The sequence below is a fragment of the Vanellus vanellus genome, assembly GCF_965231255.1.
Source record: "Vanellus vanellus genome assembly, chromosome: 1".
Classification (NCBI taxonomy): Eukaryota; Metazoa; Chordata; class Aves; order Charadriiformes; family Charadriidae; genus Vanellus; species Vanellus vanellus.
Genome location: NC_138905.1, coordinates 72,672,172 through 72,694,545, shown reverse-complemented (window position 1 = coordinate 72,694,545; position 22,374 = coordinate 72,672,172).

Genomic DNA, 22,374 nt, shown 5'->3' with positions numbered 1-22,374 from the left:
TAGGAAGCTCATCCAGGGAGTGATGGAAGATCTTGCTTCAGTTTCATTGTTCAGGGCCTTTTTTGTATTTTATGTTAAACAGTCATCAAATAAAATTTGTTATTAGTTATGGAACACCCGGAAAGCACATTATGACTGTATTTACAGGAACTAACCCTGCATGATGCCATGCACCATGAACTGGCAGCGATTTCTGGGAGCCCAGAGTTTTACCATTTTGTGGCACAGAGCTCATGAACTGCAAACAGTGTGAGGGAAACCACACCTGCACCATTTGTGCAGGCCGGTGCCAGCGGTTTTTTCTTTCTGAAGGCTGCTATTGGTTCCATGGGTAAAACTTTTGCTTCAAAGTTAGTCTAAAATTTTGATAAAAACAAACGACACCAAGTTTTCACAAAGTTCAATAAAAGTACGTCTTTTCTACAGTCAGATAAGTGCTTGAGTGCTTTTAAAAGAAGGACTCGAGAATAGTGTTTTTTAAAAAGCCATACCACCAAGGGAGTAAAAGTATCTTTTAAAAGCAGTTTATATCACCATAACAACTCCATGCATAATTTAAGATTCTACATATTGTACCTTTCACATCATTCTTTTTTTACTGTAAAAATAAGCTAATGATTCCAAATGTGAAATTGGTCAATCCGATTTATAAGACTCAGAGGAATCCATAAGTGGCCAACAATTTTTTTTTTTGGCAGAAGAGTTGAAGACAAACTGTTGAAGTGATGACCAGCACTGACACAACTGTTCTCTGCTTTCTACATGTATGGCCTGATCTACCTGCTGCTCCCGTCGCCAATGGGAAGTGGATGGAGGATGTGGAGCAAGTTGTTAATCTGTGTGTGAGGCAGAGACCTCCCATCAGTATAATGGCCGTCCATCACTGGAAGCTTGGGATAAAGTAAAAACCAGGCTCCACTGAGGTTTTTCCCGTGGTTCTCCATTCCGACCCCACCTCTTTTCCTTCTTCTTTTACCTCCCCATGACAGTAGCTTTCCTAGCGAGTCCCTCAGGGTCAGGGAGTACTAAGGGAGCAGTAAGTTTATTGATGTTTAAACAAAAATAATTTTGGCTCAATAATGTATTCATAATCAAAATATTTGAAATTCCTGAAGTGAAAGAACCCTGCCCACAAAACAACGAATCCCTTTAAATGGGATTAATTAAAAACCAGCATCGGGAGAACATTCATTGAATAAGACTCAGAGACATCTACCCACACCTCTCCCAACAGGTATGAGGTGACAATGAACATCTGATGAGCCAAGAAAAAAAGGACTACATCTAAGCGGAGCATCTGACGAAGCAAATAGTCTCTGAAGCAGGGAGTGGCCTGCAGTCCTCGGGCCCCATCTAAAACCTCCTCACTGACTTGTGTTCGTCAGGGTTGATTCTGTGTATTCTGTCAATATGAAGCAAATTGGGTGAGGTGATTTCATGGAGTCTGCGACTTCACATTTTTTTGCTATGTAACTAGCAAGACAACATAACACTTGACATTGCAAGAAAAAAAACATTGCTGGGGGTGCAGTTTTATGTTACACATTCTCATGAGGGAGCTGTTTCTGAAGGGTGGGTTCCTTTTTGCCCCGTCCCTAAATGGGATTTTTTTCTTGCCTCTGCAACAATATTACAGCCCATGGTGAATTAGATCAGTTTGCAGATCTAGTAGAAAATAAATCACAAATCCTCTCAAATAATTTGTTTCCCATTAGATCACTAAGCTGATCCAACTTGTCCTGAGGTCGCTTGATAACTAGATCCAACACGTGGGGTGGGAAGAGAAGAACCACTCCTTTTAGGCTACATTCCTCAGGGACAGAGAGGGGGAGGGAATTAACAAATACGTTGATTGACGTTCTCTGGAGTCAGGGTATCTCTGCGTAGATAAAAGAAACAATTAGCCTAGGTCAGAGGAAGTAAGAAAGAGGAAAAAAGCTGTCTAACATGAACTCCACAGACAGCTCTGTTGGTAGAATGGATCCTCTCTAAATAAAGAACCCGATAACAGTTCAGGGCTCCTGTCCGGTAACTCTGAAGGCTGCAAGTTTTTCTCGGGGTCATTGGTAGATGTGGCACAGTGGTCCTCTTCTGGGTTAGTGTAAAGCATCAGTCTGACTGAACAAGCGTTGGGTCATTAGCCTCCCTGTCATCAGCACGAGATATCCTAGCAGGCTGTTTTCACAGGCTGTGAGATACAGAACTAAAGCCTGCACTTACTCAGGCAGGAGAAACAAAGCGTTTATTTTACAGTTTAATAAGTTTTGCAATCTGTGCTTGACAGAAATAGCAGTTTTGATCATTTAAAAACTTTTTTTTTTCAGCTGAAATTAATGATTTCCAGGTATAGCTATGTTGCATGAAAGTTTTTTACCTTTGGGACAGTGAATTCTTATATGAGGCTGATTTCTTTTAAAGATCCTGTCAAACTAATACAAATCAAACTCCAAAGCCAGAGCGTGAGATGTCCTTTTCCCTGGCAGGCAACGTCAGAAAAGCAAAAGGGCTTATTACTCTCCAAACCATCATCATCTTGCCAGAATCCTATTGACCATTCAGTGCAATTTTGAACAGAGAACACTCTTTTTGTAACAAGTTTCTTTTCAGAGACTTGTTTACTTTACAGTCCATGTCATGTGTACCATGATGAGCTTCTCGTCCAGTCTTCCAGCCTGAAATGATAGACACCATAATCGGGACCTTCAGGTTTCTTTTACTGATCATATAATATTCAATATCTCAAAAAAGATTGAGGCCTCAAGATCAAGAGCTGCTTTGCTGGAACCTTCTTTTCTTCCTTTTCGCACCATTTCACAGCCTTCTTGTTTAGGAAGCCCTCAAGCCTACCATAACCAATGGTTGTCTGTGACTTTTCGCACAAGAGTCAAATTACATTTTTTAATCACATTTATTACCAGGATTAGTTTAAAATAATACTACCAAGGAAAGAACTTGTGAGGGAATTACAGTCATCTCAATATCCCACTTCTCTCACTAGTAGTTGTTAGCCACGGCTGGCTGAAGCCAGGAGATTTTGTCTTTCAAATAACCCTCTCATTTGAATCACGCAGAAGAAAATCATATACAGTACAATACAAATAAATTCTCTGTCTCTCAGCTGGCTCCCCTGTTTCACAGATGTCTTCAGTATTCGGTAGACTTCAGCACCTGCTTTTCTTCACACAGTTCTCTTCATTGCTGCTATCCAACTCCTCAAAAACCTGCTCTGTTTCAAATTCTAGGAGATGCATAAGGTTTCTCTGTTCTGGAAGAAGCAGAAGGTGGCCTGTGGTTCTCTGAAGAATTGTCTTTGTTCAGTAATTGCTTGGACAAATAAGGAGAAACTTCATGTGGGATATCTGGAAGGGTTTCACCTGTGGTTTGTGTTATGTAAGATACACAGAGCCCCATGGCTGCGAGGGCTTTCACTTACGTGATTTTTTTCTCATGTGCATTTCTCCCCCCCCCCCCACCCCGCCTTTTTTTTTTCTTAATGGGTCTAGTAAGAATTTGCAGTATCTTTGTATTTAATACCGCCAACTATAAAATGAATTTTAAGCTATCCCCATTAAACTTTCAGCAACTGGTAGTTTGCTTTCAGAGTAAGGCAAAATAATAGTGTCTTTCATCCTTGAGAATTTTGTAGGCACCCTTGTTGCAAACTTGATGACATTTTCCATAAAACCATTATGTTGTGGATGCCTTGGCCATGAAGTGCTTTAAGTGATACTATTTTTGCAAGACATTTAACATCGTAATCAAATCATGGTCCATTTTCTGTAATTACCACAGTTGGTGTAATACATATGTCAGTCTTTCTGGACTAGACATAAGATTACTAGTGTAGCAGTGATATTCTTTAATAGTGTTATAGCAGAATAACAAGAAAAGTAATCTATTTTTAGTCTGCAATTTTCCCAGCATCATAGGCAAATCCAGGCCACCTCTTAACTCGTTGATCTAAAGTTTCCTTGAGAATATTTAGATACGAGCTAGTATCTGTTCTGACACTTGTGTTGTTAATAGCACTCACCTTTTATCATCCTAGCACTTTCTTTCTGGCCTGGACTGTTTACTAGCAATTCTGTTCTTATTTTGCTGTGTTTTCCTGTACTCCAGCTTTCCTATGCACATCTTTTTCATTTTATCTTCGTGAACTCCTAGTCTTCCGTAGTTTCAGCTCTCCCCATGGGAGGTAAGACAGAGTTTTGTTCTTTCACATTTGTTTCCTTTACATCTAATTTATATTTTACTCACAGTAAGAATATTTTGTTCACTGCATGACATGAGTTTTACCTGCTTGTGCTGGATAGGTATATAACCGAAAAAAATGTTATTGAAACTTTACTTGCAAAATTATATCCACCTCATATTCATTGTATTTCAGGTACCGGGACTGGATTTTTCTGACAAAATGAAAATATCTCCCAAGGCCGCTTTTACAGCAGCACTGGGCTAGTCAATATAGTCAATATCGCCTATGGTGCAGTTCTTATTCTGATGTACGTACCTGTATCCATCTGCTCAGTTGAATCACATCTGGAACTGTTCTGACTACATTGACTAGCACTCCCTTAACAACAATGGGATTCTTCCCCAGGCAGAAGTAGAGACCTATATCATAAAGTGCTGTAGTCAGAGGAGACAAATCCCATCTGAAACATAGCTATCGTTTGAACAATTCCCACAAAGAACCCCCCACGTAGAATATTTCTTAAAAGAACTTGTAGTCACTGATGGGAAGCTTTTGCAAAATGTTTTTGCTTCTTATGAATATAGCTGTGCATTTTCTGCCAATCAGTCCCTTCCATTATTTCTTGAAAATTCACTCTGGTTGGTTGCATTTTTTAGACTTCACCTTTGAATCTTCTGATCTATTCTGCTTCTTCATTTTGTGATGTAGTTCCATAGCATCAATTGGATTCCCATTCAAAACTTGTAATCTGGTCTAGCCCTGTTCTGCAGCCAACTTAATTCTCGCAGTCTTTACTAAGTTAAAACTGTGTTCTTCTAGAAGCCTTCTTCTGAGTTTTGGGTCTCTTGATCCCTATAGTATTCTGATCTCAGATCTGGTTTTGAAAATTACACGATTGACATTACTTTCAAATGTAAGTATCTGGAAAAATTTCCTTTTTGGTTTCGGCTATACAACTGCTGTGTCTCAAATATTTCAGTCTTTCCAAGAGTGCAATATTTTCTCAAATCTCTGTAGCACAGGATTTCTCATTTGCAATCTGGTGCTTCTGGTCTTGCAGTACTCAGAAAGAGAGTTACCTTAATTCATCTTCCTTTTCATCAGTCCTATCTCATTTTTAAAGAAAAATTGTGTTATTTGATTGAATCTCTCCAATCGTATCCTCCATTTCTGGAGAATTTAACCTGCTTTGAACTTTTTTAGTTTCTGCTCCATAGTGTTCTCCACTTACCACTTCTTCTAGTCCTTTATTTCCCTGTGTCATCTTTTGTTTTTACCTCTGCTAGTGCTCACGTGTAAGGCTTTTTAATTGGGTTAAAGAAAATGCTAGTTTAGTGATAAAAAAAGACATCTTTAATACAAAAAAAGGGTGACATGGATATACATAAAAGTAATAAAGATACAAGAGAGGAAGGAATTTTTGGAGGAGAAACTAAAAATGCTCCAGTAAGCCAGTTGCTAACACCAAGCATCACTGACAACAGCTGCTGTATTGGAGAGCGGTCCATCCTCTAAGGCAATGGGTCACTCGGTCACAACCAGAAACCCACTGTCATTTGTCTCGCTAGTTCTTGCATAATCTCTGTTGTTAGTCTGTAGATTAGGTTTTATGCTCTGTATATTCTCATATACTATTGTCATTTGAATGGTTTTCAACCTTTTTTTTTTGCTTTGTGGAACTTTCTTTTCCAGGGGAGGCAGGGTTGTATTCACAGAAAACATGGTTATCTTTCATTAAACACTTAGTAGTTCATGGATCACACACAGTCTGTAGCTCTCTGGTTAAATATTGCTGTTAATACATCTCTTTTTTTCCCCAGTTATTTCCATTTGTCCCAGCTTGTAGCAAAGGTTAACCCAGCTTGATTTGTAGTAGTTTCCTTTTATCCTTATACTTTTAGTTTTCTGAAATTAAATTTTCTTTACTGAGCAATATTAGTCTCATTTTTTTCCTACAGATTTCTGCATATTTAAAATATCTTTTTTGAAGTATTTATTTACTTAGAGTTAGCATCCCTGCAGTCCTGTAGGTTGCCCCTCTGCCCCCCTCATTATGTGGCATGAAATACCTAAAAGCTTCTGGGTTTTTCTTTGACTTAACAATTGCTGTTGTCTCCTGCATCAAGTTCCCTAAAACTTTGTAATTCGATTACCTCACCAGTCAATTCCCTTACCACCAAAAGAATCCTACAGAAAAAAAAGCACTGTATTCTGTTTGCTCAGTATTTTAAATACTGCTTTTCACTAGCACATCACTTTTCTTTCCCTCTATTTCCTTTCTGCCTCGCTGTTCCCACTAGCTTTACTTTCGCATTTTTCTTTCCTTTCTCAGCTTCCTTTTTCTACCTCTGAAATGGCCGATGCCCATTCTGCCTTGAACTCTACTTTCTCCTCATCTTTTCCTCTCCCAGTATTTCACTTTAACTCAACCTCTTTCCTTCCCGTTACATTTCTGCTCCTCCTAGAGAGGACCAGCATAGCACAGAAGCAGGTAAAAGCTGTGACAGAATGACTTCTCCTCCGCTCTTCTTTTTCCCTGAAGGCTGCACCTCCTCCCCAACACTGGCTGTGCACCTGCCCTCTCTTGTGATAATTTCTGCAAAATTCTGCACCTACAGCTGGTCCCCAGAGGAGTCTGATGGGTGCTGTGAATAGCGAGGCTTCCCTCCCTCCGGTCTGCTCTGTCTATCGCTTCTTTTTTCTACCTCCCCGCTTGTTTTCTATATGTTTAATGTCCAGGCGACATCATTTTTCTCTCAGTCCTGTACCAAGACTTCTGTTACAACTGGCTTCTGGCTTTCTATTTTGCTTTTTCTGTAGCTGAGGATTTCATTTTCTACGCTGAGATCTGTGCTCCTGTGTAAGTGTAGATCAGCTGCTTTATTTCTCCAGATAAGCACTCTGTTTGTTTTGCTTTCCTCGTGCCACTTCAGTGTGCTCTTGTTCCTTCCATCAACCAAGCTACTAAGAACATTAAACTCTCTACTGTAACTTTTTAATATTTCAGGTTTTAGAGAGGACAAAAGGCATATGGCAAACTTGCAAATTGAACAGATTAACTTCTCAAAGCTTTGCCCCCATGCATTATTATTCTTAAAACATCATGAGGAAAAGGATACTATTCTCAAATTAGGAAGAACACAAGAAAATGTCTGTCACATCAGGCTGCTGGGAAAAGCTTGAAAGAAAGACCAGAGAACTCTTGGGAAACTGAAAGAAATTAAGTAAGCCCCAATCTTAGGAAATGACAGAAAAAGAAAATCAGAATTCCTGAGTCAGGGCAGGGGGAAGGGCGTTTAAATAGATCCCGTAACAAAGACAACCGAAGAGGGAATTGCAAAAGCACAGAAAAATGAAGCAACCCTGCTCAATAGAAAACAGGAGTAAGCAGCAGTGTGCCAGAGGCCCTGAAGACCGCTGGTGTTTCACAGCCAGCTGCAACGGCGGAGCTCCCTGTCACATGGCCAGCGTGCTAGGGAAGCTGTATAAACCCTAGGGGGTGTATTAAACTGCATTCAAGAAGCCGCAAGAGTATCGGATAAACGTCCTAGTATTTGTGGTGGGAGATGGGACAATGCAGTCGTTATCGTCTGTGTGTCCCTTTGCTAATATGTCGAAAGGAAAGGAGAAAGTTTGCAGAGGAAAGGACATGCTTGATTCCTGCTTGATGATAGATTTTGTTTCTAGCACCACTTATAAAGATTGCCTGCTGCAACAAAAAGCAAGCAGAGAGAGAATATGTTTTTTTAACAAGGGTTGTTCAGCGCTGTTTACATGATCATGAAAAAAAAAGTTTTACCAGTTCAGCTGTCCCAGGGAACAATTACTTAAATTTTGTTGACCGTTAGTGAAAAGATCATGTAAACTAGCAGCACTGTTTATGCCACCAGCGGGATACACATCATTTCCACTAACATTATGAAGTCAAACAAAAGAAATACGAGAGAAATGAGAAAGTCGCTTTTGCAGTATGATAATATTAGTGCCATAGAAATGCTCACTCCTGAACGCCTTCATAAAAGAGAAGATTAATAACAAGCTGTAGAAGAGGCCCTGGTTGTAGGCTGCATCTGGCACAGGTGACAAGAGGGAGGAAAGGCAACAGTGTGTAACCACATCGCAGTGGCATGCAAATGGGTAAAAATACTGGAAACCACTCAAAGAGGACTGAGATCAGAAGATGCTTCCACATTCCCACAGGAGATAACATAGTGGGATAGACAACACCGCATGACACAAAAGATAAATCTAAATGGATGAGAATTCAAATTGATTCTGGGATGGTTGTACAAGGGACAATTGTGCCAAAAGAGTACAAGTGTTTCAGCCATATATCTGGAAAGAGTATAGATTGTATGTTCGCCCAGTAAAGCTATGTTAGATGTTGATTGACAGTTCCTAGGGAACCACTGGAACCACAGTGCAGAAGAATGAATGTAAGTTGAAGAAAGATGAAATTGGTTTTGGAGCAGTTCTCACTGGGAAGGAAACCCAAACCCCAAGCCTGTTCAGTTGCAGACCTGAAAGAGACCTTATTCAATTCTGGTCATGTGCAGTATTACTATGCTGTGCATATATATGTATATGTGTGTGTGTATATATATATATATATATAAGGTGTTTATAGCCAGTTCCTAAGGCAACTAGAGAAAGGAAAGAAAATGTTCCAAGAAAAATATGAGAAATTATCAGCTACTTTTACTGTGGTTGCCAGGAATGAAAGTTAGCTGTAGAAGGACAGCTTGGTTATACTGGTGATTGATAGAGAGGATTCTATAAATAGATGCATTTCACAGGTCTTCACAGGATTAGAAGAAAGGAATAAAATAAGATTGAGATAATTTGCCACTTCTTTTGGTGTCATAGTTCTTCATTGCTTTTCAGTATGAAGGCACTATAGTTATTTCTAAGACAGAAAGTATTGGATAAGTACTTTTAAAGGAAAAACCCAATTACTTCCATAGGCTTCACAGAACTTAATACAAGTATGGTTTTGGAATGATACTTGCTTCATTCAGCATGTCAGATGTTTGTTAGGATATCCAAAGCCAAAATACCATTAGAAATAAGTTGCATAAGAAGTTTTTTGCAAATGCTTTCCTGTGAAAGAATCAATGCTAAGTAGAGCCCCTGTGTGTACAGTCGCATCCCTTAAACATTTCTTCAGTGCTGTTCAGTTTCTGTTAGTCTTCAGAGAGAGTCAGCCTTATGAGGACCAGATTACTAGCATAACATCTGACTGGTAAAGTTGACAGAGAACACAAAACTGAACGAAAGGTATACCATATGTAGCTGTAACAAGACAACCTTGCCTTGCATAGAAGAAAACATAAAACTCTAGAAAATCTGAAGAGGCAATGAGAAGTGTTTCAGGCCTTAACGTGCATAAGTTTTAAACAGGATCATAAAAATTACTTTTAATTTTTTAAAAATTTGTTTTAACAGATTCTGTAGGTACAAAAATCTGCTGGGAATCTCAAGTGAAGGTAATGCATAGAATTTAATTTGCTCACCACAAAGGTCCGTTCCCTGTGTGCTTCAGCAACTGTAGAAAACAGTGCATCTTTGTAACATTTAACAGCTGTGTTTAAGAAGTAGGAACAAATGAAGAGGAAAACCAGAAGCCTGTCACGTATTTCAGGCATTGCAAACATACAAACAAACCCAACCCAGCATTATGTCCCAGTGGAAATGAAAGTCTTAGTAATGACACAGACATTTGAAGAGCTTACTGAGTATTTGGTATGGTTTGTTTCTGTTGTAAAAATGCCTCTTTAAGCCTTTAGTGGCACGGTTGAATCCAAAATCGTTAAATGAATTTTTGCCCAGAATACAAATGCTGTTACTGAGACTCGGCAACTTTCTTTTCGAACTGAGCACTTCCCAGAGAGCGCAGTCTTAGGGACGCATGTTTTGTCAAGAGCTCCAGTTACGCAATAACACAACAGGAAAGAGCTTAGAATCAAGGAAAAAAAAAACAACAAACAAAACCCCAGGCCTTTGCTGACCTTAAAACAACAGTAATTTCAGCATCAGCCAGCTGACTGGAGCCAGTTAGAGATGCACGGTTAAAAAGCCTGCTGGAAACTTGCGCAAAGCTGGGTGGAGCTGAAGGAACGAGTCTCTGCCAGCTTCACTCTCATCTTGGCAAGGACCTCCCTATCACTGACAAAGTGTTTCTGAAAGAATAGCATATTTTTACAATTTCAGTGCTTTGAAAAGAAGTGCTTTATGATGTCCACGAGGGATGCTGATATAAACAAATGTAGGACAAAGATACAGCAGTCAGGTGGATGGCCTTGAACCACACAGACAGACTCATACTCTATCACACAACTGTAAAATATATAACCTAAAAAGAAAAACCAACCTCTTTTCCCACCCTGCAGAGTCGCTTAATGGATTTCAGCAGCAAGTAGGCCACAAAGCTGTTTTTCTGGAATGGAAATGTTGTAGTTATTTCCTTCTCTGAATATACAGAGCAGGCAATAATGCTTAGCGAATCTCATCCATAAAGAAATAGAAATCAATATTGCAATACATGATACTCGTGAAGTCCTGATTTGACTAAAAGCTCTTAATTTCCAGTATGGAAATTCATGGCATTTGTGCCGCTGGCAGGAAGCTGCCCAGCAGTGATTTATCAGCAAGGAAAATAGATATCTGAAGCTGGGCTGCCATGTCCATACTTAGTTACCAAAATAAATTGCCTGATTTTCAAGCTTCCCAAGAACCAGAAGCTCTCAGGAGCACACGTGTGATAGAGAAGGAACAATTACACAGCAGATCAAAGCTAAAGCAGACTGACCACAGTCTGCTAAATTACAGAGGAAACCAAGCCTTTAGTGCCAACTGGAACATATTTTATTTCTTTTTGCTTTTCGTTTCCAGGTCTCCAGTCTGTGACCCACCGAGAAAGCTACTAGCTCCAGAATTGCCTGTTGGTGACCAACTTCAACAAACTGGAGACCAATTCAGGGAGTCTTCACCTGACATATTAGGACAGGTTTCTAAAGCTGTGCCAGATCACTTAAATGTCCAAATGTCTTCTAATCCAGGATAATGTAATGAATTTCAAATCGCTGTTTCCAGACGTCTACCGCAGAGTAGTTTAAGAGACTTTAAACTCATTTAGATGGGCTTTCTGTGGAAGGGGGCATTTTGATATTCATGCCTTATCTGCAATGTTTCCTGCTTGATGCAAGCATAAAATTAAAGGTTTGTCTTCAGAAAGTGTCAGATATTGTCCGAGCTTCATGTTACTTCTTATAGCTCTAAGTGTGGCCAGAATTGGAACCAGACTACCTTGGGCAATTGCTATTGACCCTACATGGTGTCACTCAGGCAGAAGAAAATGGCCCCAAAACAACCCAATAAATCAGGATAATACAAATAATTTATTCACAAGTAAAGCTTCAGGCTCCTGTGGACTACAATCATTTCATGTTTCAAGACATAAATGAGAAAAAAAAATGGTAATAAATTCAGGCTTGTTTGCTGAAAAAGAAGTTTTTCAGTTGGGTTCAAAGAAATCCAGTTGGAAATGACTGAGTGAATATCCAGAAGACAAAACCCAAATGTTTCATCTTCATCACACATCACCAGTTACATAAATGGACCCAGACTGTAACCATAATGAGGTCAGTGAGGGCCCAGTCTCATTAGAGGCTATGTGTGCTACTAGAATAAAAATAATCTCAGTAATATTTACCACACTAGAACCAAAGGCAATTTAACCTCAGAATAATAAACCTAGTGTTCTATGTTTATTCTGACATATTAGAAAAAAATAGCGTCCGGTTTCAGCTACATCTGATCCAACGTTGCTTTAAAGCAGTGTTAGAAGCACACGTGTAGCATTTTAGAGCAAAGTGTGTGCTAGTCAAATAGTGCCATGGAAGGTCATTCATAAGAAAATTACATAGTAAATCTGTTTCGGTAGAAGAGAAAAAAACTTTCTCCTCATTATATCCCATTTTTATTATGTATTAAGCTTAGCTCTCCTCTTCCACTATAATTTTTCATCTTGACACAAGTATGCCTGATTTTAGGAAGACAAGAAGTTAAAATGCTCAGTCTCAAATGAGCCTATACTAACTTGCAGCATACAGGTTAAATGCTATTCAACTCATATTACAGGCAAGTGGATTAGACCTGTAGATCTTGTAAAACTGACTGTGTCTGGCGTGACTCGACTCTGTTTTCGGTTTAAATTAGCGGTGAAGGAGCATGCAAGGTTCCTTCAGTGAGAGATTTGCTGTCGTTGAAGTATGACCTAGAATTTTTACATGTAAATCTACCTCTTTATTACCATAAGCTTATGATTAATTTTTTGTGGGTCTTCTTAAATTTTCGTATCTGTATGGAGGGCTCAGGCACAGTCTTATCTGTCTGCTCTCCCATTCCTTGCACACTGGTGACACTGTAAGGTTCTCAGCTCTTGCAAAAACATGACTCGTGGAAAAAAGTTTCCTTTTGGGAAACTCCACTTCGTTAGATCTTGTATGAGCCAGCCTCTTCTGACCATTCCAGCTTAAATATTAGGACACCTTTGCTCAAAGACTTCAGCTCTCTAATTATCTGCCAACTCCTTCTCATGAAGGAAACTAGCCTCATAGTTTCTCTAGGAAGCCTCAGCCACAGTCTTCTGCTTCTCTCTGTAATTCCTAGACTCACATTTTTTATTTTGTTTAGAAACTCTGCCACCACCCTCTTTCATTAACTTCTTCAGAACGCAGACAGTGTTCTTAAAGCTCATCAGTGCCCAAGTCCTTGTCCATGTCCCTGTGGACCGAGTGGATCCATCTGAGCCCCATCTGAAGACCCTCCTCCTTGCCCTAGGCTTATCACATTTGGACTAATCACCTAATGCCCATTCTCATTTTGCCCAACCACTAAAAATATCTGTGGTCAAATCCTACACCAAAGGTCTGTGTTTTACTAATACTCCGGTGCTGATCTGAATACTCAAGAACGTTAGCATTTGCACAACACTGATTTCAGTATGAAACTTGCAGGCTGCCAGTGAAAGTCCTCAAATCCATTCTGCACGTTTTTTCTTCGTAGAAATCTGTGCTGAATGTGCAAACCAAATATTCTAACATACTTGGAAAAATACACAATGAAACAACCCATTTGAGTCTAAAACCTGATTCTGGAATTACTGCTTGTTTTATTTTAATGAACAACTGAGTTTTAAACATCCTGAAAAATAGGAACCAGGAGTTTATTTTGCTATTTGTGCAGCCCCAGTATTTGTTGTCCAAATATCTGTCAGCAAGAGTTGAATATTCTTTAAAATAATCATGCATCCTATGTTTCTTAATTTTTTCCCCCGGTTTTTATTCATGAGCACCATTTTCTGATTTTGTCAGATACAAATTCTCTCTCTGCTCTTGTGCCATCCAGCGTTTGTGCAAAAAAAGAAACGTGACCTTGTGCATATCCAACTTCAGTGTTTCCAGAAAATCCAAATGCTTGAGTTAATTCCCACAAATTAGTTGAAAAACATTTATATTCATTTTAATATTAACCTGGAAATGCCCAAATAAAAGTAGCAGGACTTAGTGAGGAATGGTTTAAGAGACCACAATTTAAAAAAAAACCAAACAACCAAACCCACAGAAACAAACAGACAAAACCCCCCAGCAAGCTTACAGGATAATATTTTGATACAATAAGACAGGAGAGAGAGATGGGTTGGATCTCCCATTTCCCGTGCACATAACTCATAATGATATTTGCTTCTTAGCAATGTTGCTTTAAAGATATTACCCTGTAGCATATCAACAACAAGTGTACTTGAAGAAATCGGGATCAGTTAAGAAATGATTCATGAGCATGAAGAAGGGCTGCATTTGTAACAAATATTCAGCCATCTCTGCACGTTTTCTGTTCTCACCTCCTGCTTACCAAGTAGCTTCTGTTTGAGAGTTTGCAGTATCCCCTGTGGAAATGGAAGTGCTGGTCCAGTCGCCAACCACACCTTTTTATTTTTAAATATGTATATTCGCAGCAGGTGACTAAGGCTTTTCTTTCCAAATTAACCAAAATGTTTTTCTACATGATGACTACCCTGTATTTTTGTTTCCTGCTTTAAAGCTTTGTGGAGACAGCAAATTCTTACTTTACGGTGGAACATAGCAGGTGGAGTCACTTACAGGCGGATGATGTAGCGTTGACCTCACTTTGTTACCTCTCAGCGGAAGTATAAGGGTTTCTCACCACAGGAATTTTAAAGCAAGATAACCACCGTGACATACTTATCTCCCTGTGTAAGATACAGCAGTGGAGAATAAGCTTGAAGTGTGAATTAATTTCTTACTCATCAGCAAGTACGTACAGCCTCTAGACCTTGTCATATACAGTTGCTGAACATGTTGCGCAACAGAGCCACAGTAACTCGTACGCCCATCATGAGGGAGTCTTGTCTCCCCAAGCGTTTCCACGATGTCATCGGCGTTAGAGCTGAAGAGGAGGTGTCGGAAAAAAGATTTGAATTTTTTTGCAGCGAAACCAATGAGAGTAGGAAAGTCATAGACGGGGGTAGGAAGTGTGGTTGTGACTTGCTGAGAAGATCAGATCCTTGGAGTGCATTAAGCCTATGATACAGTAACACTTTACTTCAACAGCAGAAAGCACCCTCAAGTTATAGTCTAATTAGAGACATTAAGATTCATTTGCATGTTATGGGATGTATTTTAGGGACTAGCTTCTTTGATCTTTAAAAAACAGGCCGATAAATGGTTGTCCTCTACTGTATCTAAATCAGGTAACTCGAAGTTAATATGAACTGGGTTTCAGTATGCTAGAATTTACATAGAGATGATTAACATTTCAAAGGGAACAGAGCAAACATTAAATGCAGGCATGTTATGTGTTTGTGACTGGCAGGAGGGTTGGTTTATTGCTGTCCTAGGAGAGGAGTCCTAGGTGACTTTATAATCTTTCAAACAGAGGAGACAATATTCGGTTGGATTCAAGTATCCCAAAAATGGGTTATAAAAACCACTACATGCTGGATATAAGCACTCGAGAGAGGGGGAGAGGCAGAGAGGTTTTACTCTCTAATGGAGACTATTTTCCTGAAATACGATCATGGATTTTTATTCAACTCTTTCCCTAGGTTAATATAATCGGGTAATTCTTCTAATCTGTATTCAGGACATTTGAGCCAGTAATAATTTAGGAATGAGAAAAAATATTCAGGTCTCTCTTCACCTTTGCTGAGTCTGGAAATTGACTGCAGACTGTGGGCCCAAATGCTTCATGTTTTATCGGGGAACGAGTTACAATCAATCCTCTGGTTTAGTGCACATGTTTATGTGAGTGAGATTATTAAAGATCATATATAACAGGGCAGCCTGTTTGTGACTCTCTCTGAAGCCCCAGTAAAAATAAAAGGGGTGTATGGCATACAGCTCTCTTCTCTACAGCTGCATTTAAGAGGGGGAAAATTCCCCTTTTTCTGTTTATCTTGCTGAACAGTTTCCACACTAAGCTCTGCCTCTGTCTTGGCCAGTGCACCGATATTTCTTTTTTCTGTTTCTATACACCTCTCTCTTCCTTCTGTACACCATCAGCAATCTGGGGTCCTCACTCTTCACATCCTAAGTTATTTTCCTATTGTTCGTTTATTTTACAAATGTACTGCCTGTCTGCCTGCTTCTGATGCCATTAGCTGTCACTGCATCTACAGTACGCATAACAGGCTTTTCATATGTGAGCCAGTCGCTGCACTAACATAGGAACTGTGCCTTGCTGGACATACAAGTGCTCTGGGGTAAATATGAGCTCTTTCTTATATGGAAAACCCGCCCCTAGCTGTCATTCATTGCTGCTCACGTTTTGTACTTGCATTCAGAGAGCTGGGTGAGATAGTGCAGAATAATACCAGCATCTTTTCTCATGCATGTTTACTTTCTCCAAAGAAGGTTTAATAGATTCCTTGTCTATTGAGAAAGGCTCTGTGTATAAGCACGTAAGGGAGATAGGTAGGTGGGCTAGAAAAAATAAGGAGCAAGGAAAGATAATAGCAGAAAATATAAGTAAAGCAAAATTTACTCATAGATTTTTTTTTTATAGTACTGTATTATCTATTCAGCGTCTAAAGCCCAATGTCACTTACAATTGCTTTGTAAGATTATCATTGCTGAGAAAGACTGTTTCCCTCTGACATTCCATTGCACCAGTGGCCGTCACTATTGTTTTTAGTTTTGTACGTGGGGAGCAAGTCCTGTGAGCCTCCCTAGCTTCTTTGAATTCCCACCACTATTAATCACAGAATCACAGAATTATCAGAGTTGGAAGGGACCTCTAGAGATCATCTAGTCCAACTCTCCTGCTAAAGCAGGATTGCCCAGAGCACATTACTCAGGACTGCATCCAGGCGGGTCTTGAAAATCTCCAGGGAAGGGGACTCCACAACCTCCCTGGGCAGCCTGTTCCAGTGCTCTGTCACCCATAATTATGGACAAATTATATGGGCCATAACAAGTGAAAGGCCAACTGTCTAGAGCATGAAGAGATGAAAACCAGGTCACTGCTAAGCTTATGTTTTCCCAAGAATCCATAGGTTTACATTGTGTTATATGGCTTTGAGAAGGTGTTTAATTGTATCTTATCTCAACTTGTATCTGTAAACACAATAATAATTAATAACGATACTATATGAGTATTGCAATTATTAAGTGCTTTGAGAGCCTCAAATGAATAGTGTTAGGACACAACGTTATTAAGTACAACAAGTATTGCCTGTAGCACTAAATATAAATTCTTCCATTCACTCATTCATTCCATTTGCACCCAGAAAACATACTGGGCTGAAGCCTGAGGTCTCCATCCAGGTTTTAACCTAAGTTTTACTTGGACTAGCCTGAGGTAGAAAACAAGGTAAGAAAAAAATATTAATAATGCTAGCTGAATGAGCCAAGAGACGCTTCTTGGCTGTGCTGGCCTGTTCATTACAAAGCTGGCCAGAAAAGCAAAATAAATAGCACCCTCCTCACCCTGTTTTATTCCTTAAAGACGAGTAAGGAGGGTCTGAAACTACTTTTTTTTTTTTGTTTCTTTTTCTGATGTGCTTTTTACATCAGAAATTCAGGTTCTTTTTACAGTGCCAGACCACAGAAAAAGCGAGAAGACGATACTAAAAGGCCTAGAACTGAGGGCAAAGGTTTTCAGTTGATATTACATTGAAATCTTTTTGCCGGATACCTTTGTCTATTGCATGACTTCATGCCGCTTCAGTTACCCAAAGGAGCTAAAAAAGTAGCTGGCTCTGGCAAGGCGGCAATTCTCCTTGTCGGTAACCGGTTTTCAGCAATCACAGCATTCCCACCTCTGTGTCCTGCACTCTCTCCGCTCTTAAATCCCACAGGAGGGAGGGCTGAGGCTCGCCACTGGAGCCCATACGCCTCTCCCCAGCTGGTGTGCTTTCCCTCTGGGAGCACTGCCAGTTGGTGTAGGTTAGAACAGCCCTCGGGCTTCTTGTCGGCCGCTTTCCCTTCACTGAACCGACTGAAAAATCTGCCCATGTGTGGTTCCATTTTGAGAATAGGTACGTGTGACAAGCGTGGGGGTGATCCTGGGTGATTTGTAATAGTTTGGAAAAGGCTGTCACTCGCACGGCATGTTTGGATTATGAGCAGGATAAATATTTCCCTCTGAGAGGTCTGTCTAGTTAGCAGAGCTACGCGTCTAGGCAGAAGCAAATTGTCCTTTTATTTGAATATAAGAAAGGCCTTTAAGGTGCAGAGCCAGAGCAAATAGCAAAACGAGTGCAGGGGAGGGAGCCGCAGCAGGCAGGTGCAAGCGGGCTGGTTAGTGGGATGCGTGCTTGGGTCCATCCCTGCGCTTTGCTGGGAAAGCCAGGTGGGCAGAGTTTGCAGGCAAGTGAAAGACTGGATGAGCTTAAACATGCCTGAAATGCGGCTGCTAATTTTGGATCTTTCTTTCCGTAGTGCGTTATTCCAGCTGCTAAATCAAAATTATTCATTATAATAATGTGCCAGCCAGTACGCGTATGCTTATGTCATATTATACGTGCTCCAACGTCAGCTTGAGTTTTGGGAGCCAAGCAGTGTGATCCAATTGCACCTGTACAGACAGGGAGGTAGAGCATGAACATGCGCTGCTGCCTGTACCTTCCTTGGCAGGACAATAAAAAATAACTCGCATCACTGTGTCCTGTCCCTGAGAACAAACAACGGTCCTTTCCTGGGGAATGGGTGGATTATCAAGTGTGAAAGGCAAGGGCCAATGCAAAACTTTGAGGATAAGACTGAAAGAATGACAGGATTATACCTGGGGAGAAGTGCACGGGTGCCCATAGCCTAAGAAAAGGCAGAAGCAGAGCGGAGTGGAGCTGCCTGTTACCATGACAATAGGCAACAGTGCATCTGTGTGCGGAACAAAAAGATTAGCAGTCATCCAGGAAAGATTCTCATCAGAACCCTACCTTTCCTACAGTCTGATGAACGGAAATTTAACCTTTTATTTGAAAGATTGTCAACTCATTGGAGTCTCGCCTTCCTATCCCACCAGCAACTAATACATCCTGTAGCAATTACAAATTTTGTGTATTAGAACATTTTTCACATCCACATGAAGGCGTATTAGAATTTGATGATAGCCATTATGTGTGATATGAATGTGAGGAAGAACTTCTCTGGGAAAAAGAGTCTCTCTGTAGTTTAAAATTTTGCTCTATCACTCTAGTGAATCCTAAATGAATTTGTATTTTTACCCTTGATGCTACTATGTGGTTGGTCCATTAATTCATTATTGCCTTTCACATATGCAATGATTTGCCTAAGTATGAAACGGTTGTAAAATACTATCACACTGATAAGGTGATATTTTTGCCTCCACTTTGCATTGTTATAGTAATGATTCTTGGTTCAGGGCCCTGGTTAATAAAATTTAATAGCTTTTTCCACTGGAGCTGTTTTTGTGATCTTTCAGCTATCTCTGCTCTCATGGGGTGAAGAGGATGATATATCCAATACTGGCATGTTCTAAGGCTTCAAACTGTCTACCATATGCTTAACGAGAAATGTGAGCTTAAAGTTAAGCCAGTGGTAGAGTAAGCTGGGTGATGGATTAAGCTTAATAAAGGGACCAGATAATTAAAAAAATCTGAAGGTGAACAAATTACTTCTTAAAGTCTAATCTTTTACTGGATATTAATGCTATATACTGTAAATTAATTGCTTATTCTGATGTAGTAAGTAATTTTGTTTAATTCACGTTTGTCGGGCACACAGGTCTATATACATGTTACGAAACAAATAAAAGCATTGAAAATGCACTGATCTGGATGTACAGACACACACAAAAGAGCAGGTTAATTTGAGTGGCTTTATACAAATACCTAGGAAGGCATGTTTGGAATATTCATGCTAAGCTATTAGTCATCTCCCCAAATATTCATTTAGATTTTGTTAGGCTCTTAGAGGAGATATAATCAAATATTTGTGAAGCCTATATGCAGTACTGCTGGTGGAATTGTGGTTTGGATTCCCTAACAAGAGGGCAGAGATATGTGGGTTGCTGCTCTGCGCTCTCTAACAGGCTTTGCGAAGCCTTCTAATTTGAAAGACAGCTATTATTTCCCCAAAGCCTGACACAGTGAGTGTTTACGTCCTGATTTTCATTACTTTCATTTTTGGTGACTGAAAGCCTCAGTCTGTGTGCTGCAGAGGTTTCATTCTAATCAGACTTTTTTTTTGTTTAAAATTTACTCAGCTACTGTTTGCATTAGAAGCAAAAGAAAGGCATAAGGATTGTACTTTCCAGTCAGGTTCCTTTTACATACATAGCATACCCAAATCTCATTACCTTCTCCTCATACATGACATCATTCATAATACACATTTGTTGATGACTCTTTGGAAGTTTCCTAGTAGTTTTAGAAAAGTACTGTTTGGCTTCGCCCATAGTCTGTTTTTTTTTTCATCATGATAGGTATAGGCAGCCTATTTCTTGAAGTTTAGACAAGGTTTTATTGTAATAAAGGTTGTAAATAGACATTTTATTTCACAGTGCTCTACTTCTGCTGGATACAATAGAAGAATTACAACCTTACATATTAGTATATATATTCTGTATAAAAATCTGTAAAACTACAGGAATTATCATAAGAAAGAAGTAATCATTCAGTTTCTCAAACATAATAATCTTTAAGTACCAGTAGGAGGACTGTAAACTACATATAAGGGGCAATTTCTGCAGTGTAAAAATTGGCAGATGCAAAATTTGCCTAGAGATACTAATAATTTGCCACTTACGATCCATGTAGTGTTCTGCAACTGATTCTTTGCACACTAAAGTGAAGAGAGGTCTTTCTGCAATAATGGTAGTTATTGTAAAAGGCTCAGGTATGCATGTAAACGTTTTCAGACACTTCTGTATGTCTTGGAAATTCAAAATGCAACGACGTGAAAATCAACATTGTAGCAAATTCAGAATCCCGATCCAGTCAAACACAAAATAGGATAAATTTGTTCTTGGTTTAAGAACTTGATGTGGTTTTGAATATTGGACTCAACTTGGAGTAAGTTTAAAGCTGAGTATTAAGATGAATACAAGAAAACCATCAAAAATTTTGTCAGTATTTTAGAAACTGTTGTTTCGGACTCTGGCTAAGCCATAATTCAGAATACAGAAATAGGGAAGGAAAATTCAAAAATCGCAAACCCCAAATTTTAAGGCTCTGCCTTAACTCCCATTTACTTAAACAGTCTATGTCGGTTCTGTGCCTCCATGAACAGTCCCCAGATCTGAGGTCCAGGTGCATGCCCAGTCATGTCCAAATTCATCTTCAGGATGAGACCTGGGCGTGGACCTGTGACACCTGGATGGATGGGCTAGGAGAGAGCTGCAGTGCTCTGGAAAAGTTCAAGGTAACAGGCAGACCGGGAGTGTAAAACATGCCATGAAGCATAACTACCCCACGGTCTAGACAATGTCATTAAGACTTAGGTGCTTAACTTCTTTAATTCCCCTTGGAATTCCTTTTGCTGGTGGCTAGAAGAAGGAAACCACCGATCTTAGGGGTTTTTTTTTTAGTTTTGTTTCTGGTGGCATTTAGCTATGTTGTCTTTGCTAGGGATCTTTAAAACTCAGTTTGTCTCATTGCAAAAAGGCAATAATGAAACCCACTTGCAAAATTAATAATGAATTTTAAGACAGCTAAATCACTTTTATCCAAAGCATTCAAATATGTAAAACTGCTGCTGTGTAAGATGCACAAATGTGCCCCATTTCTCAGACTGGTGCTTGTTATATCGCAACCCCATTCTAATGAGCTGTTCTTGTGGTTCAAGATAGCAAATGTAAAAAGTAATCAGCCGGGAGCCTGATTACCTTTGCCCATGTTATAATAAGACCTTTGTGATGAAACAAAAAGTTCTGAACAATAGCGTCTGCATCATCATCAAAAGCCAAGATTAAAATAAATGTTCAGTTATGTTTGGGAAAGTCTGATGGCCTGATTTTCCAAAACGTCATGTGGCTGGAAGCAACCTTTGCATTCAAGGTGCAAATGATAGAGATAAAAGTCAGGTATTTTCATGTAAGGAGTAGTCAAATTGGAAAAAGTTAGAAATCGACTTTTATAAAATGAGTCCTTCAATAAGCCACGGTCAATAACAACTTTAGCAGAAGGGAGACTAAATTTACTGGCATATATGGAATGAATGATTTAATCTATCTCTGAATGACTGCCAATGCTGGGGTGGAATACAGCAGATGTTTTTCATGGAAACTTTAAACATAATTTTCCAATAGAAAGTGAAGCGTAATATTGTCCCTAATTGAAATAGTAGGAAAAACTTCAGTGCGTCCAGTAACTACTGTCTTCCTCCTAGTAATAACATTTACAGCCTTCTTTCACATTTCATTTTTAATCATTTGTCTGCTAAAAAAATCAGGATATTTATGAATAAAGTAAACAAACTGCCATAGTAAGCTAAAGTAGAATTAATTCTGCAGAGTAGCAACAAGATTAGCTAGTCTGAGGTGAGTAAACTTGTGTAACTATGCGAAGCCTACATATTTAGACCTTGTTACTTATCTCAGCTGGTACATAGATGCGAAAACAGACACTTGAAAAAGCTACTCCAAAATTGCAGCGCCGGGTATTAGAGGCAAAACAACAGTGCACAATTTAGGTGATC